Here is an 18072-nt window from a genome sequence, read left to right as displayed (position 1 = left end):
TTCCCACCGAGAGGCCCACTTCCGGACTCGGGGGCCTTCAGGAGGGGTCCCCCTCTGCACAGATACAGCCCCCCCAGATGCCCCCGGCTGCCCTCTCTGCCACGCTGGCCTGTGGGCCACCAGACCTGCTGGGCTGAGGCTGCTGTTGAGCCCCCGTCCACGGGGGGCAGTTCAGCCCCCTGGGGTACATGCCACACTGGCCCAGTAATGAACAAGGACCACCAAACTTCACAGACCATGTCCTCCCTTCTGTGGAGGACCCACTCCCGTGCCTGGAGCGGCTAGGTGACGCACACACGCTCCTCCCCTTTTGATGGGGATTGTGGGTCCCATTTTACAGACAAAGAAACTGAGGCTCAGAGAGGCCACTACCCAGGTCGTAAACGGAAGTGCTGGGGTTCGAGCGCAAGTCTGTCCGGGGCCCTGGGTTCTCTTGCAAACTCAGATGCCTCCAGGGTCCAGGCAAAGCACCCCACGGGGAGGTGCTGGCCGCCGGCAAGTACGGGGCAGTGGGTGAGGAGAGCCTGCTGCGACCCTGAAGCAAGGTAGGCCTGTGTGGCCAGATTTCTATGTGGAGTCTCCACATTCCCACGTTAGTAACTGGCACTAAACACTGGGTGGGTCAGAGTAAGCCTGTGCGCCGTACCAGTGACAGCAGCGTGCACCTACTGTTTGCACAGTGGTCCCTCGGTCTCTCCGTGCCCCCCTGCAGCTGGTTCCCTATCGGACAGACAAGGAGACTGAGGCCAAAGAGGCAAACCAGCTGACCGCGGGCACCCGGCCAGTCCCGGTTTGCTCGCTGCATCCCTGCCTGATCATACTGACCTCACATCCATCTAGAAACGGGGGAAGAGTTTAGGGGTCCGGCGGAGGATGGGGACGCCGACCTGTTTCCGTAGGTCATTTTCCTGCTCCTGGGACTGGCCCTGAGGCCAGCACCCAGAGCCCACCCTGACCGCCGGCTGGTACCACCAGGACTGGCCCAGCAGAAGCTCAGCTCCCTGACTCCAGTGGCCCGAGATGGCCCCAGGCTCCTGCTCTGTGCCCAGGGCCCCTGCCCCTGGCCCGGCCTCCCCCAGCCCGAGGCAGGGTAGGTGCACCACGGCGGGCCCGGCCCCAGGCCCGCCCGCTCCCCTGAGTGACAGGCTGCCCTTTGTGGAGGGGGAGATTAGGGGCGGGTGAGGGGGCCGCGCAGCCCTCCCGGATGACAGGGGCCGTCAGCCCTACACGCCACGCAGCCCGGAGCGAGGGAGCCTTGACAGGCCTGGAGGGGATCCAGGAGGGAGCTCGAGGGGGGCGCACCCCTCAGCACAAAGGCCAGGCCTGTCTTCACACCTGCGGGAGGATGGAGCCGGCTGGGGGCGCGGGAGGGGGGCCGGGGCGCATGAATAATTCGCTCTGAAAGAAGCATGTCACAGGGAGATAGCTCAGCCAGACACTTCAAATAAAGGCAAGCAGCCGCGGTGACAGGGGACATTCTTTCCCACCGAGGCGCTGCTGGGACCTAAGTGCTGGGATGTCGTGAAAGAAAGGCATCTTGAACCCTCCATAGTTATTTTTATTAAGGAAAAAAAAAAAAAAAAAAAAAGAGCGCCAGAGAGAAAGAACGAAAAATACCACCACGATGCAGGGATGAGCCTGCAGCCCTGAGGAAGGCCAGATAACAAGCGAGGCACCTCCGTTCTGCCCCTGCTGGGACTGTCGCGGTCAGGGTTAGGCCCGCCCACCCTGGCGCCCTCCCCACCCCCCGCCCAAACTTGCCGACCAGCCCCGGTGACCCCTCCCCTCCTGCTTCCCAAGGACCACCGCGGTCAACCACCCCACCTCCTCGCTCCCTCCTCCCCGGACAGCACCATGTGGGGCTCTGGTGTGACCCCGTCCACCCAGCCGAGCCCTCACAGCAAGGGTCCTGTTGCATTCTGCTTCATGTCCCCGTTCAAAGCACAAGGTCCTGCACACAGTGGCCACCACTAAATGTCTACCGATGGGGACAATGACAGTGGTTTCTTTTTTCTTGGGAGAAGGCGGCAATGAGGCTACAAACAACAATACTGGAGTGAAAAACTGACCCTCTCAGGGTCCATTCATAGAGGAACTAGAGCCCAACAGGGGACCCCTCTGGGGACCCTCAAGACTGCGGCAGACCTGTGTGTGTCCACGTGGATGGAAGGCATGTGGGGGGCTTCTCCCCGAACCATGGCCTGGGGCTACCTCTGCTGAGTCAGGATTTAGTGGGAGAAGGGGGCTGAGGGACTTGCACTTTTTTTCATAGGCACTTGGGTATATTTTGACTTTTTACATTGAGTGTGTATTACTTTTGTAACTAAAAGCATATATTCTCAATCCCTGTGGTTTAGCAAGAGCTAAACCCTTTGCCAAGCTGGGTTCCAAGGCATTCCTTGCTGGCGGAAGAAAGAGGGGTCTGAAGATGGTGGCTTTGCATCCACGGTCCTCCAGCCGTGATGCCTGGCGGGGAGGCCAGGAGGCCAAGACCCTCGTCCTCAGGAGGCTCCAAGAAGCCATCCTTCTTCCTTGGTTTCCTCCCTCCCACTCCAGCCCTGCGGGATCCCAGGTACGGGGAAGGACCTGGAGGAGGCCTGCAGGATGTCCAGTGTCCAGTGTCCAGCGTCCAGCGCGAGACCCTGACAAGAGCTCTTGTGGGAACCCAGCGGGCAGGGCCGTGAGGTCAGGGGTCCTTTTTATCGAAGCCTTGCTTTCACAAAGGACCTCGAGTTTAGACTTCTTTTATATTACCTCCAAATTAGGTTCCACCTACAGAAGCCTTTTTGCTGGGGCGTTAATCTTTGTTATTTAAACAACTCATCACACGTTGCTCTGTCTTGTCCTCATTGTTAGTATTCTAGAAGGTCCCTCGCTCCTAGAGGGAGCGGCCTTGGGACACAGCTCCCAGGGTTCCCAGATGACACTTGCTGCTTGTACACAGGGGACCTTCTGGACTTAATGCTGTGTCCCTGAGGCCAGGCCCGGAGCCACCAGACAACCCCCCAGAGAGCCGGGAGAGACCCGAGCCCGTGTAGGCATACCGAATTCTCCTTTTGGGGGGAGGCTCATCCCCAAGCCACTGTCCCTTCAAAGGCCACCAGGCCGGCCCTGGATGTAGAAGATGGGGCCCAGGGTGCCAGCAGCTGCACCGGGGCTGGGCCGTCCCTTCCCTGAGCGGTGGCTGCCCCCAAGAGGACAAACACGGGCGGCCAGGCATTTCCGGGGCAGGGGAAGCTGGCCGACGGGAGACAGGGGAAGAAGGGCCCGAGGGCCGGACACACCGGGCTGTGAAAGGGACTGAGCAGGGGCCCTTCACCTCACTACAGCTGTTATGGCAAAAATTAAAATATGCCACCCCGTGATTATGCTCACACAAGGTGATGAGAAGATTTACAGAAATACGTGTATACATATATATTTTCTTTAATTTTTTAATTTATTTATTTTTGGCTGGGTTGGGTCTTCGTTGCAGCGCGCGGGCTTCTCATCGCAGTGGCTTCTCTTGTTGTGGAGCACGGGCTCTAGGGTGTGCGGGCTTCAGTAGTTGTGGCTCGCGGGCTCTAGAGCGCAGGCTCGGTAGTTGTGGCGCACGGGCTTCGTTGCTCCGCGGCATGTGGGATCTTCCCTGACCAGGGCTCGAACCCGTGTCCCCTGCATTGGCAGGCGGATTCTTAACCACTGCGCCACCAGGGAAGCCCTGAAGTACTTGTATATTAACCTGGAGTCGCTCTAAGGAGTGAGTGCAACTGTGGAACACGAATCAGTGGAAACGCTGAGTGAGGAACAGCGTCTTCTTTCAGCCCTGTCAGTGGGTTTCTGCAATTGTGTTCAACCTCGTTTTTGTTTTTGTTTGTTTTTAATTTTTAAACAGCTTTATTTTCTAAGCCGTTTTAAAGGCATAGCAAAATTGAGTGGAAAGTACAGAATTGTAACGTGGTACATGTGTTACAATTGATGAACCCACATTAACACATCGTAAGCACCCAGGGTCCATAGCGTACACGCAGGTTCATTCTTGGTGACGTACATCCTATGGGTTTTGATAAGTGTATAAGGACACATATTCCCCGTGACAGTATCATACGGAATAGTTTCATTGCCCTAAATTCCTCCAGGCCCCACCTGTTCATCCTTCCTTCCCTGCAACCGCTGGCGGCTCCGGATCTTTTCACTGTCTCTACAGGTTTGCATTTTCCAGAATGAAGTATACTTGACATCACACAGTCTGCAGTCTTTTCTGATTGGTTTCTTTCACTAAAGAAGTGTAGGTTCACTGATTGTAACAAACAGTCCACTCTGTTTTAGTGAAATGGACCGCAGTTTATATATTCATTCACCTGCCAAAGGACATCTTGGTGGCTTCTATAATTATAAATACAGCTGCTATAAACATACACATGCAGGGTTTTTGTGGACATAAATTTTCAACTCCTTCGGGTCAATACCAGGGAGCATGGTTGCTGGATAGTATGGCAAGAGTATGTTTAGTTTTGTGAGAACCTGCCAAACCGTTCTCCAGAGTGGCTGCACCCTCCTGCCTCCCCACCAGCAATGAAGGAGAGTTCCTGTTGCTCCACGTCCTCGCCAGCACTTGGTGATGTCAGTGCTCTGGATCTGGACCATTCTGACAGGTGTGCAGTGGTGCCTCATTGTTGTTTTAATTTGCCTTTCCCCGATGACATGTCAGGTGCGGCATCTTTCCACGTGCTTATCTGCCATCTGCAGGTCTTGTTTGGTGAGGTGCCTGTTCAGGCCTCTTGCCTGTTTTTAAATTGGCTTGTTTGTCTTCTTATTGAGAAGAAGAGGGCTCTTACTGAGCCCTCTGTGTATGTTGGACAACAGCCCTTTACCAGATGTAAACCTTTTGCAAAGGTTTCCTCAGTCCGTGGCTTGTCTTCTCACCCTCTTGGTATTTGACCTCTTTCACGGACAATGTTGAAAGTCTGCGTTTGAGACCCACCCACATGCAGTATCAGTGGGATCCCCGCCCTCCTCATGCCCCCGTGGTCCCTGAGGGGAGGGGAGGGGCCTGTGAGGAAAGATTAGTCCTCACAGGGAGGCACAGAGATTCCTCCCTTGTGGGGGAGAGTTGGGCCTGGAGGAAAAAGCTAAGTGTGAGGAAGGGGAAGGAAGAGGGTGGGGGGGGATGAGGGGACGCTTGGGATGGGCAGGGAGGCCGGGTGGGAAGCAGAGCCCACCTGAGGCTTCTGTCCCAGAGGCTGGAGTCCTGGAGACAGATCCACACGGCCTTTCCTCTGCCAGGCCGGGAGGACCCTGGAGCCGGGGTCCTATGCTGTCACTAGGGGGCCCTAGTGAGCTGCTCTGAAACCTTGTCAAGGTGCCCTTGTCAGCTGAGACCGAGTGGAGAGGCCACCCCTGGTACTTTCAAAGTTCAGACCCTAAAAGGGCCCGTAACCAAATGCAAGGGTCAGATTTTGCTATGTTCACCCCTGCCACGCATCCTGGGCATAAACCAGAATCCAAATTCAAACCATTCCCGAGGCCTGAGCTGGAGGGTAGCACTCCAGGGAGAACCTTCACATAAATATTCCCTGACTCGACAAAACAGGCCGCTTTAAGGATGTCCACGAAACTGCTGGTATCTGATTTCCCTTCTCAAAACCTGTATCACCAAAAATAATCAGAGGTAAACGTAACGCCAGGCTGGAGCCCAGCTGGCCTCTGCAGGCCTGAGCCGTTGCCAATTTCACACAAATTCATCAACTGTCAAAGCAGAACTGTGGCTCTATCTCCACCTCCCCAGGAAGAGCAGAAGTCGTCACCAGGCCCTGATCATAAGATCTCAAATCGGAAAGCTTAGCCAAATTTCCTCAGCTCCCAGGTCCTGAGAAATAAGCCCAATAAGGAACCTCAATTCTGACAGTCCTGGTTCAGGACGACTTTTTCGAATCATTAGCCCCTGGAGGTGCTCACAGGGCCTCAGGTTTGGTCCTGATCACCGGGCGGGAGGATGTAAGAAGGAGAAGCTGGAAAAAGTGAAGCGCAAAAAGGAAGTAAGATAAACACTGAAGAGCATCTGAGTCACCAACCTGCAGATGTCACGGGCAGGAAGCACGCTGATACCCGCCCCCCCCCCCCCCCGCCGCCCCCGGACAACTGGGCAGAGACCCCTGGGCCTCCGGGCACCTGACCTCTGTGGGGACATGTGCCCCCAGCAGCACCCGGAGCCCCGCCCCCAGTGCTTTCTCGGTGCCTGTCCTGTGCCCAGCATCCCACCACTGAAGGCTCTGATCTCCTCTGGGACGCACACAGAGACACAGGAGTCCGCCTACACGGACACAAATAAGAGATGGCTCAAACAAGTGACGGTGCCTACATCACAACGGAACACGACACAGCTGTAAAAGAGAGGGAACAAACTCATTATTGGTGGGTCTCCAAGACACATCGTTCAGGGAAAAAAATCAAGGTGCAGAACCCTGGTGTAAGAAGCGGGGAGACAGAAATACTATTCAGCCGTAAAAAAGAAGGAAACCCTGCTATTTGCAACAACACGGATGGACCTCGAGGGCGTTATGATAAGTGAGATAAGCCAGAGAAAGACAAAGACTGTATGATCTCACTTATGTGTAAAATGTTAAAAACAAACAAACAGAAAACCTGAACTCCTAGCAACAGAGATTGGTGGTTGCCAGAGGTGAGGGATGGGAGGGTGGGCAAAATGGGTGAAGGGGGTCAAAAGAGACAAACTCCCAGTTATAAGATAAATAAGTCCTAGGAATGTAATGTAGAACATGGTGACTATAGTTAATAATACTGGGCTGCATATTTGAAAGCTGCTATGAGAGTAGAACTTAAAGAAAGATCCCAAGAAAAAAAATCTGTAACTATGTGTGGGGATAGGTGTTAACTAGCCTTACTGCAGTGATCATTTCGTAAGATATACATATATTGAATCATTATGTTGCACACCTGAAATGAATATAATGTTGCATGTCAATTACATCTCAATTTAAAAAGAGGATCTAGGGGACTTCCCTGGTGGCGCGGTGGTTAAGAATCCACCTGCCAATGTAGGGGATACGGGTTCGAGCCCTGCTCCAGGAAGATCCCACATGCTACAGAGCAACTAAGCCTGTGCATCACAACTGCTGAGCCTGCGCTCTAGAGCCCGTGAGCCACAACTACTGAGCCCGTGTGCCACAACTACCAAAGCCCACGTGCCTAGAGCCCGTGCTCCGCAACGAGAAGCCCGTACACCGCAAGGAAGAGTAGTGCCTGCTTGCTGCAACTAGAGAAAGCCTGTGCACAGCAATGAAGACCCAATGCAGCCAAAAATAAATAAATAAACAAATTTATAAAAAAAAAAATAAAAAGAGGATCTATAGACACATACGCTTGTTCCTAGCTAGGAGAGCTGTCTCTAGAACTCACCAGGGGCCAGTGATGCTGGCTGTCTCTACGGACTGTAACTGGGGACAGTGGGGGGAGGGGGCTTTTGTGCCTTTTGGATCTTAGATCACATGAATGTGTTACCCTTTAAAACATATTTGGATTTTAAAAGGAAGGGAATGGAAAAGAGCTCCATGGAAAGATGTTGAGAGTGATACAGATTAATGATTAAATGAAAGCTGTTAACAGGGTGTCCAGGGTGCAACAACCTGTGTTTTAAAAAAAAGAAAAAAAAAAAAGAATATTCACAGATTTTCCTTCCTTTCGGAAAATCAGATTGATGGAGCAGGATTCTGTAGTCTTTGAGGGCGTCCCTCCCACCATTTCCTAGAGCCCCTTCCCTTTAAGGAGGAAACACCCAGAAAGACAAAACTGTTCACCTAAGAACATCACCAGCACGTCCCTTTACAGGAGAGGCCTCGCTGGGGCCGCAGTTCCTAACCCTAAAGAACACTTCCTGGCCCACACACCCTCCATGTGTACCCGTGCTCACCAATGCCACAGTCCCCACCACTCCCTGCTGCACCCTGACACTGAAGCTGAGATACTGCTTTCATCTCTAAAGGCCTTTACACAGTTGCTCTTCCTATGGCGGACACATAGTTTGTGGTACCACAGCTCCATCAAAAATTGGAAAATAGAAAGTACCATGGGTGTTACTTTACGGACACAAAGAAGATGCACATGGAGTCAACCTGCACACACCGTCCTGTTCCTGCTTACCACGTGCATTGCCTGCTCGGCCAGAGCTGCCTCCTCAGGTTGTCAAGGTTGTGCACTGCTCATTCCAGGGCCCCGCCCAGTACAGTCTGCCCAGAGGGCAGCTCCTGGAGCCCACCACCTGCACAGCTGACACGGCAGAGGTCCAGGTCCCAGCCCCTGTCCCCAGTCATGTGCTTAGGACTGTCCCTCTGTGTGGTCTACACTCGCCCTCCGTGGTGTGCATCTGTCTCAAGAGAAATCCCAAGGCAAGGCTGAGTCTGGCCATGTCGGTCTCTACTGGGCCCTCGCGCTTCCTGAAATGGCCTCAGATAACGCAGTGCAGATGACCATAGCGATAATGACGCCTGGGACCTCGGCATTTCCCATCAACTTCTGAAAAGTGATCTAAGATACAGCTTCTGATCTGTGACACCCCACATGCAGTCTCCACAAACGGGAATTCCCTTGTTTAAGGCCGGGCTTCGCATGAGAGCTGCCGGGAACCATTTGGAAAACTTTTTTAACTTATCCCCCTTGCCTTGTTCACCTATTTCTGGAAATCTAGCCTCAGAAAGGCATAAAAAGAAAGCAAAAGAGGAGAGAGGGAGGGAGGGAAAGTTACATTCATGAAAACGTCCGTTGGGCAAAAACGCGTCCGACGGTCATGGCGGGCACGCAGTTATGAGGGCAAAGATTTTGTTTATTCATTTTGTTCCTGTTGCTTTGAAAACTTTCTGCAATGGTATGTTAGCTTGATAATTCAGACGAAATCGACGCAACCTTAGAACCTGATGTGTCTTAAGGACTCCAGGCTACCCACGGTCCCCAAGGGCAGGACTCCGGAGCTGGACGGCCTAGGCCCCTGGCGGCTCCTCCGCTCCTGGGCCGAGTGTCTCCAGAAGGTCTCTGACATCTCTTTGGCTCGGTTTCCTCATTTTCAAATGGGGACAATAACAGTACCTACCTTGTAAGGTTGCTGCTAGCAGCCAATGCGTTAATAAAGGTGAAGGCACCAGCGCTAAATAAGTCCTTCTCAGTTGCTATTAGCGGTGATAACAATGGGAGCCATAGCAATGCCATCGTTCCCGACCCACCGGCTCTGCCCAAACCCCATCACTCCCCAACACCAGCCTGGGCATCCTCCAGCCCCAGGGTGGCCCAAACACAACTCTCCCATGAAACGCCCAAAGCACTGGCCTCCAGCTCCAGGTAACTGCCCAGGAGGGAAGACCCGGTGCCACAGGGCCGCCCTGCACCCCCTGTCGCCCCCTGCAGGGCCCTTTGCCCTCTCCCCACTCCCTGCACCACCGCCCCACCTCCCCACGCCCTGCCTTCGACCAGCCCCCCCCACCCCGTTCAGAGCGTCCTCTTCCTCAGCCTGTCCCCAACCTCATGACCTATGTTCACAGCAGCAATATTCACAATAACCAAGACATGGAAGCAACCTAAATGTCCATGGACCTAGAGGTTGTCATACTAAGGGAAGTAAGTCACACAGAGAAAGACAAATACCATATGACACCACTTATATGTGGAATCTAGAATATGACACGAATGAACTTACTTGCAAAACAGAAACAGACTCACAGACATAGAAAACAAACTTATAGTTACCAAAGGAGAAAGCAGGGAAGGGATAAGTTAGGAGTTTGGGATTAACAGATACACACCACTATATACAAAATAGATAAGCAACAAGGACCTACTGTATAGCACAGGGAGCTCTATTCAGTACCTTATAATAACCTGTAATGGAAAAGAATCTGAAGAAGAATATATACAACTGAATCACTTTGCTGTGTACCTGAAACGAATACAACATTGTAAAACAACTACACTTCAATAAAAAGCTGTTTGTTTTGGAAAAAATACATATATATAACCGACATTCCCATTTTCTCCAAAACAGAGGGAAGGAGTCAGACGCTGCAGGCTGTGTGGTACGTACACTCTGTTATTTGGGGAAAGATCCACAGCCATGGATCTGAGCCCAAGATGTGCAGACCAGCTAGGCAAGCACTCAGAGGACAGCAGTGGGCGTGGGGCGGTCATCCCAACAAGAAAATAGAAAAGGGGGTGGGCCCTGGCCTAGTTAGCCCTGGGGACTTGCCACAAGGACGGGACCTGGGTCTGCTGGGACCCTCCTGACTTCAAATGCTGCCTCTGTCACTCTTGTCGGTGCCCCCGACGTGGCCGGCTGGGACCCCAAGCCGGGCCTTGCCAACTGCGTTGCCACAGCTCGGGCATGCGGCCACGTGGCCCCCGCAGGCCCTGTCCTCCCCTCGGGCCCACGCAGGAGGGAAGGGCTGGCCCTGGGCCTGGCATTGGACGTTTGCATCAACCCCCGGTGCTCCAGCCCAGCCTGGGCGGTGCTGCCTGGGAGCGTCTTGCTGAGCAAATGGCCCAGAATCCTGGACGCTGTGGGGAGCACGTCCTGTGCTAGCCAAGCCTGGGCCTCTCTATCGCATCCCACCCAGACCAGGCCTCTTCACTCGTGGTTGGCGGGAAGCCTGCAGAGGAGATGTGCCTGGCCCTCCAATCCCTGCCCTGTTCAGGACCCCCTACTGGCAGAGGGGCCAAGAGCTATCGGAGGATTCGGGGGAGCAGGAAGCAGAATGGGGACCCCTTGCCCGGCCACTCTTCACTCCCATCAGTTGGGGCCAGAATAACAAAGAAGCTTCTTCTCAAGGGCGCAGGCTGGTGGGTTGACAGTGCTGGCGGGGCACTGAGAGGAGGGTGCTGAGGCACCATCCGGGCTTGAAGGACAGCGTGCGGGGCTGATCTGTGGGCCCCGTCTGCACGACATGGAATGGGAAACTGGGAATGTACAGACCATGCATTTCCATCCCCAGAGCGGGGTCTCTCCATTTCCCCAAGTTGTAAGCATGACCTCAAGTTGGCTGGTGGGGGGTGGGGGGACGTTAGCAGAATCACTGCTACGGTGACTCCTGTTACCATGGTGAGTATCGTTACTACGACTGACTGTCACCACTCGCACTATGGCTCTCACTACAGCTCGTTGAGCAGCACTCCGAGGCAGGCGCTTTACAGGTGCGTCCCCGTAACAGTCCTAAAAGTGCTAAGGGAATCAACGAGGGCTGGAGTCTTACTGTCTCTGAGGAGCCATCGAACTGAGGGGTGAGCATCATAAACCCACTTCCAGCTGCGGCAACGGAGACTCACAGAGCACTTGCCGGGGTCCCACTGCAGCAGGGGGTGGATCGCAGAGTGGACCCCAAACCTGGCTGCTTCCCCCACTGCCTCTCCCCCGTCCACCCTTCCCATCCCAGGGCCTGGCCCCCGGCTGCCTCTCCTGAGCCCCTGCCCTGGGCCTGAGCCCCCTGCAGACACGGGGGACATCTGCCCGCAGGACCTCGGGCGCCACTGGGCGGGGGAGCAGCAAGATGGGCGGGGACTCGCCGCCCCTGCAGGCAGTGGACCGGGCCTCCCTGCATCCGTTACGGCCCCCGGCCCAGGCTCTGCCCACCACACAGCAGTGATAGATAGTTTGTGAAATACCCCGAGTTTGCGGTTGACCAGAATTCTGACATAATTCCATTGAGACCGGAATTCATGCAATGTTCTGTATCCTGATGTGGTAAAGAAGGCGGCCCGCGGCGGGGGGGAGGGGATGTGAAGGCCAAGGATGGCGAGGCAGCCTCCAGGCCCTGCAGTAGGGGCTCCCGCCGCCCCCCTTTGCCCACGGGCTCCGGAAGGCCCATCTGACAGGAGCAGAGCCCTGATAAGCACCACCTGACCAGGAGGCCCCAGGCAGAGAGATTAATGCTCAAATTGCCAACAGCCTCCCGCTGCCCCCACAGGGGAGCAGGGGCAGGTGGGGGGCGCGCCGGGAGGGGAAAGCCAGACGGGGCCTCGGCCAGGGCAGGCAGGAGGGCGGCCCAGCCTGCGCCACGCCTCAGCCTCGGCCTGGCTACCCGGCCTGCGGCAGCAGCCCTGGCACCCCGAGTGGGACGAGGCCAGGGTGCGGGGCCGGGTGAGCAGCACGGCAGCCCCGGTTCGCTGCCCAGCTGGCCCTCGCTGCGCATGGGGAGGGGTGGGAGCCGGCAGACACCCCCTTGGCCTGGAAGCTTCCCACGGCTGGGTTGACGCCTGAGCCTCCGTGCCCAGCACTGGGGCCTCAGGCCGACCGGGGCTCCACCAGGCCCTGCCAGCTCCTTGGCCAATGTGCTGGAAGGAGAGGGGATGGGGGCGTCTGCTTGGCTGGGTCCCCCTGCCAGTGCTGCAGAGCAGCCCTCTACCTCAGCGGCTGGGCAGCGACCCCAGGCCCGGACTTGACAGGAGCAGGGCAGGCCCGGAGTGGCTCCGGGGTCACCGTGGTCAGGGCCCCCCTCACAGCGGTCGACGGGTTCAGGCCGATGACACCTCCTCTCCTCTCCGGAAAACCAGAAGCCTGAGGGCAGCCCAGTGGGTTTTCCGTAAAGCAAAACGCATTCATGCAACGGGTCTCCCTGTCCTCTGAGATTAGGAGTATCCCTCTCTTTAGGGAAAAAAGAGAATAAAACCTTTTCTCAGAAGAAAAGATGGTGCTAGCCATCAGACACGGCAAACCAAAGGCCCACTGGTATGTTTAGTTTGCTCTGTGGGTAACTGGGTTTCCGTCTTTAAATCTCTGAGTCCACTCTTAAGTTATATTTCCAGCTTTGTTTTGGAAGCTCTGAGCCCAGGCCCCACCTCAAACTTTTAGGGAATATCTCCTGACTTTTAAATGTGGATGATGAACTCAGCTTTCCATAGTGATAATAACATTCTGCAAGAAAAGCACATCTGCGTCCAGCAACAAGGTGATTCACCAGATCCCAGGCTACACGCAGCCAATCGGTGTCATGAGGACGCAAAACCAGCCCTAGCAACATCTTCTGAGCATCTTCTGAGCAGCCCTGGGCACCCACGTAAGGCAGCCCCCATCCCAGGCCTCGGGAGGTAGGCATGGAATGGTGGACAGAGACAGATCATTAAAGAGCAGTGAAACAGCGTGAACATTCTTTTGCAGACATGGAGAGTTTCCTGGGGAATTTACAAGGAATTGCTAACAAAGTTTTCCCCTGGAAGGGAGGTTGGCCCCTGGGGGCTGGTAAGAAGGTGGGAGCTTTCACTTTTCCTTTCGACACTTCTGATCTGCTTAAATGTTTACCACGAGCAGGTATTACTTTTACAATTTTTAAAATACAGTATACGTTTTTTAATGAATCTGAATGCAAACCAACGCAGCGATACTGCTATGACACTGTAACTCAAATGTACAGAAAGCCCAGCGAGGCAGTAACTGTCTCCATACAGGAGAGGGGAGGAGAGTGGCATTAAGCCTTCCCAGGGGCAATGCTGGCGGCTGGGTTTTAGAGAATGAATAGGAGTTTTTCCAGGCAGACAAGGAGGGAAGCTTCCTTGCAGGCCAAGGAAATCAGTGGCTATCAGCCACCAGATAAGGTTTCATGGAGTTTATGGAGGGGGGTGCTTCGGTGGGATCTTGACGGATACGGAGGATTTGAATGAGAGTGGTCAACGTGGTGAGCACAGATCAAGCATGGACACAGAGGGAGGAATGAGCCTGGCACATGTCAGGGGCTGTGGGCTCTAGCTGGGCTCCAGGAAGGCCATCTCCCAGACCACCTATTCCAGCACCGAGCCGTAGCCTCCAAGCTACCACAGGGCAGTTCCAGAGCAGGGAACACAGCCTGAGGACGTCCCCAGGTCCCCGCAGGACCTGGCCCAGAGCTGCCACCCAGAGTCCAGGAGGCCGCCTCGGGCACTCTGCCCACAGGTGTGTCCCGGGCTCTCAGGGGAGCCTGGGTCGGCAGCATTGGTTGTTGCAAAGGCCTGAGCAATGTGGCATGACCAGCCCCCAACTGGGAGCCGGTCACTGGGCCCGAATCCCAATGGGACCCATACTCACCAGGAGGGACCCTGAGCTGACTTTCCCTAACCTCCAGATCCCAGGTAGGACCCTCCACCCGTGGGGCAGCCGTGAGGACCCAGGGGTATGAGGATCCGAGTTCCCACCGCAGGACCTCGCCTGGAACAGGCGCCCAGTAATAACTGCTGACACGTACCCAGCGCCCACCCCTCTAAGAGCTCCACCACCATCGGCTCGTTCCATCTGCACAGAGGCCTGTGAGGCAGCTCCAGTGACAATCCTAGGTGACAGGTGGGGAACCAAGGCAGAGAGGGCTACACACAGCTGGTGAGTGTGCGAGAGGACCCGGCGGTCGCCACCTCACCCGTCGGGCAGGCACCACGCTGCTTCACCTTCCAAAGTAGAATCCGGCGCCCCCAACAGAGCTCCTCGGGGGCACAGCCCTCGCAGGCGGCACAAAACGTGCGGCCCCTGTGCCCTGGGCTGCTGGGCCCTCCTGTGGGCACAGCGTGGATTTCCTGGGCAGGGGCGCCCTCTGGAGGCAATGAGGTCACAGTCCCCGCCGGCCTCGGAGGGTCTCTGGAGCAAAGAGAGGCGAGTCCAGCCCTTACCTGAACCTCGCTCACCACTCAGGGGTCGGGGTCCAGCCGCCCCACGTTGCAAAGGGGAAACCCAGGCCCTGAACACCGAGCAGTAACTCTGTCCAGAGCCACAGAACACGCCCCTGGAAGGATGACAGGAAGCCAGATGGGTGTCCAGCGGCCAGCCTGGGGGGTGAAGTGAGACTCCAGCATTTATGGAGAGCCCACTGTGTGCTCTACAACTATGGTCTCCCATTCCCCCTACCAAAGAAAAGATTACTCAAGGCCCTCGTTAAAGACAGTAAGGAAGACTGTTATCAACAGGCCCCTACAACGGGGTCTTGCAGTGGGAGAGTGATGGGGCCTAACCCTGAACACAACAAGGAAACGGGAATTTACTGCCAAGGAGAAGGTGGGGGCAGTGGATAGAAAATGACCAAGAGGAAACACCGGGGGACCGGGTTTCTGGGTAAACCAACCTCACAGGATTCTCACTGACGGTGGGCCAGGTGATCAGACACCAGGTGAGGGGTGAGGAACCGATCAGATATCCAGGGTGGGGGAATTCCAGCTAAACTGACCTAGCAGGATTCTTGCTAAAATGGGACGGTGCAGAGAGGGACACAGAAGCCCGAAAGTCAGGGCCTAGCTGAGAAGAGGGTTCAGAGGACCCCGACTGGAATCTGGTCAAGGAGAGGGTCCCTGTCGCACCCACAGCAATCCTGGGAGTATCCCATCCTATGTTTGAGACCCAAGGCTCCGAGGCCAGGCTCCCAGAGGACCGCCTCTCAGCTGCCCCTGTGTCCCCGGGGTGCAGGGGAGCGTGGCACACGACAAAAGGGACTCAGTTCCCCTCCGCAATGGCAGCTAAGTTAGAGGGTATTTGGTCAGCAGTCAACTGCCCCTTCACAGCGGTGCCAGATGCTCCCACCCCCCAGTCTGAACGTTCCCATAAACAACAGACCCCACCCAGCACTTACTATTGGCCACCGCCCAGCCTGTCAACTCCTGTGAGCCTCACAGCAACAATGAGTCTCAGAGTTAGGAATGAATATTACCCCATTTTACGGATGGGGAAATCAAGGCACAGGGCAGTTGAGCTCCTTGTCCTTGGTCACACAGCTAAGTGGTGGCAAAGCCAGCAATCCACCCCAGCAGCCTGCCTGGAGCTCTCTGCCGTATCGCACCCTCCTTACTCTGGTGCGTCTCTAGCCTAATTTGGTTTCAAATGAAAGTTTGTATCCCTACCGTAGTGGAAAGCCAGTTTCACTTGCCTAAATAAAAAGTAACTGTAAAGAGATGCTGTGTTGGCAGGTGTGAGACTCACAGTGCCCCAGGGTTTCTTCATGTCACTCGGGTGCTGCACCACCAGACTCTCTTTCCCAACAGCAGGCATGGCTGCTCTCTGGGGACCCCGATACTTCAGAGCAGCCAGGAACTTTGCAGCGGCGCCCCTGTCTTGGGTCAGGCAAGGTGCAGCTCCCAGCGCTGGGCGGGCGGCAGCACGTACCGGTCATTTTGCAAGTCCCTGCTGCCAGGCTGGCGCCTGACCTGCCTGATGGTCGTGTGGCCCCAGAAGAGCCACCTCTCCTCCCTGGGGTCCTGTTCTCACTGGAAATGGAAATGAGTTACACCTCCCCCACCCCCAGGTCTGTTGTAGGGACTCAGCAGATACAAACTGCACAAAGCAGGGGGGGACACGGCTGAGGAGGGGGCACACTGTGGCCATGCTGGCAGAGCCTGTGAGCTCCCCGTCCCCCTGCAGCCTCCTGTGGGCAGACGCAAGATGGACCCAGCCTGCAGAGCGGCGGCACATCACTGCAGGCTGGGTGGTCAAGAGGCAGAGGACACACAGCAAGATACTCCGGGACAGGACATCCCAGATGTACACACGGCAACGTGAATCGACCCAAAACCCTGACACAAATGAGACCAGCAAGAAACACAGTGAGCTCTAGAGCCAAGTGGACACACACGCGCAGAGACATGCCACATACTTCACCAGGGTGCACGCGCGCCTGCACCGTGGGCCCTGGGTAAGGCCATGTCTCCGGGTACCTGTGTCCATGTCTGTCAGATCAGAGCCCTGCGGCAGGGCTGCTGTCTGTGCCAGGTCCACAGGCGGTGGCTCTGGGACCTGAGTAACAGGTGGGCTGCGCACCTAGAACCAAATGACGGCCACCCTGGGACGGGCCTTCGAGACCAGCTCTGCCAGGACCTGCGATTCACAAGCCTGGAAAGGGCCCCGACACCCTCCCCCGACACACACACACAAATAAGTCACAACTGCCCTGTCAAGACGACTGCTTGCACACTTTTCACCCTCGTAACACAGGTATTGTGTGGTCTGTAGCCTGAGTCAGAAAGTGTGTGCAAAGGACCCAAGTGACTTGCAGAGCCAAGACTCAAGCCCAGGCAGGTCTGAGGCTCCCCCTTCCAACTGGCCCAGCTGCTGCCCACAATTTGGCAAAACAAACAAAGCCCCATGTCTCCTCCCTCCTCAACAGAGGCTGGGCCAGCATCCATCCCAGAGTCAGGGCAGAAGGACCCTCAGACAGGGGCTTGTGCGGGAAGACTTCAGGCCGGGGAGGGGAAGGCACTTGCCCAAGGAGAGGCAGTGGGGGGCACCCCGAGAGAAGATTTGGAGGCAGGAGGTTCTGCCGCCACCAGGGCCTGGCTGGGTGGAGCACAGCAGACGCCTGCAGAACGCAGCAGGACTCGGGGAGCTCGCTGAGCCCTAGCGTCAACCCTGCCGCCGCCTTCTCCATGCCTGCTTCCTTCTCCCAGCGAGCCTCCCCAAGCCTGCAGGCTAACCCCACTGATCACATCACCCTATTTTATTTCCTCAATAGCACTGCCCGCGGTGATTTATTTTCTAGATTCTTGTCCTCCTGAGAGTCACACAGCACTTTGCCTCCTTGCTGTATCCCCAGTGTCTAGAACTGTGCCTGAGACAGAGTAAAGATATTTGTGAAACGCATCATTTGCGGCCTCGACATGCTGCGTCTTCGGCCCCACAGAGAGAGAGCTGCCGGGCTAGGGCAGCAAGCAGTCACTGCACCTCAGAGAGCAGTGCCGATTGGTGTAAGGTAGGGGCCTCCCAGCCACCTGGGGAATCGGGAAGGTCACCTGGGAGGCAAAGCTGGACGGGGTCTCCGCCGCTTTCCTCCACGGAGCTGGGGGGAGGCACGGCCAACTGCTCAGAGATCTCCCTCGAAATCCCCGTTCAGCCCTCAATCCCGTCCAGTCCTGCTGTCCGGGACTCCTTCTCTTGACCAGCGCCTTCTCTCCTGGATCTGCGACCTTTCCCTCCCCATGACCTCCTTCCTTCCCTCCAGCATTGAAAGGGGCTCCTGTCTTTCTCATCTTAAAACATACCTTTCTGGATTTCACCTCCTGAAGGAAAGGCAAAAAAGGGGGCTGGAGTCTGGGCTCCTCCCTCCCCACCATCCCCACCTGCAACTCCTCCAGGCCCTCTGATCACTCCTCTTAACTGTGTCC

Source organism: Delphinapterus leucas, chromosome 10 (assembly GCF_059928025.1).
Source record: "Delphinapterus leucas isolate spDelLeu-1000000601 "Yukka" chromosome 10, BTC_Dleu_Yukka2, whole genome shotgun sequence".
Lineage (NCBI taxonomy): Eukaryota > Metazoa > Chordata > Mammalia > Artiodactyla > Monodontidae > Delphinapterus > Delphinapterus leucas.
This window is presented reverse-complemented; position numbering follows the sequence as displayed.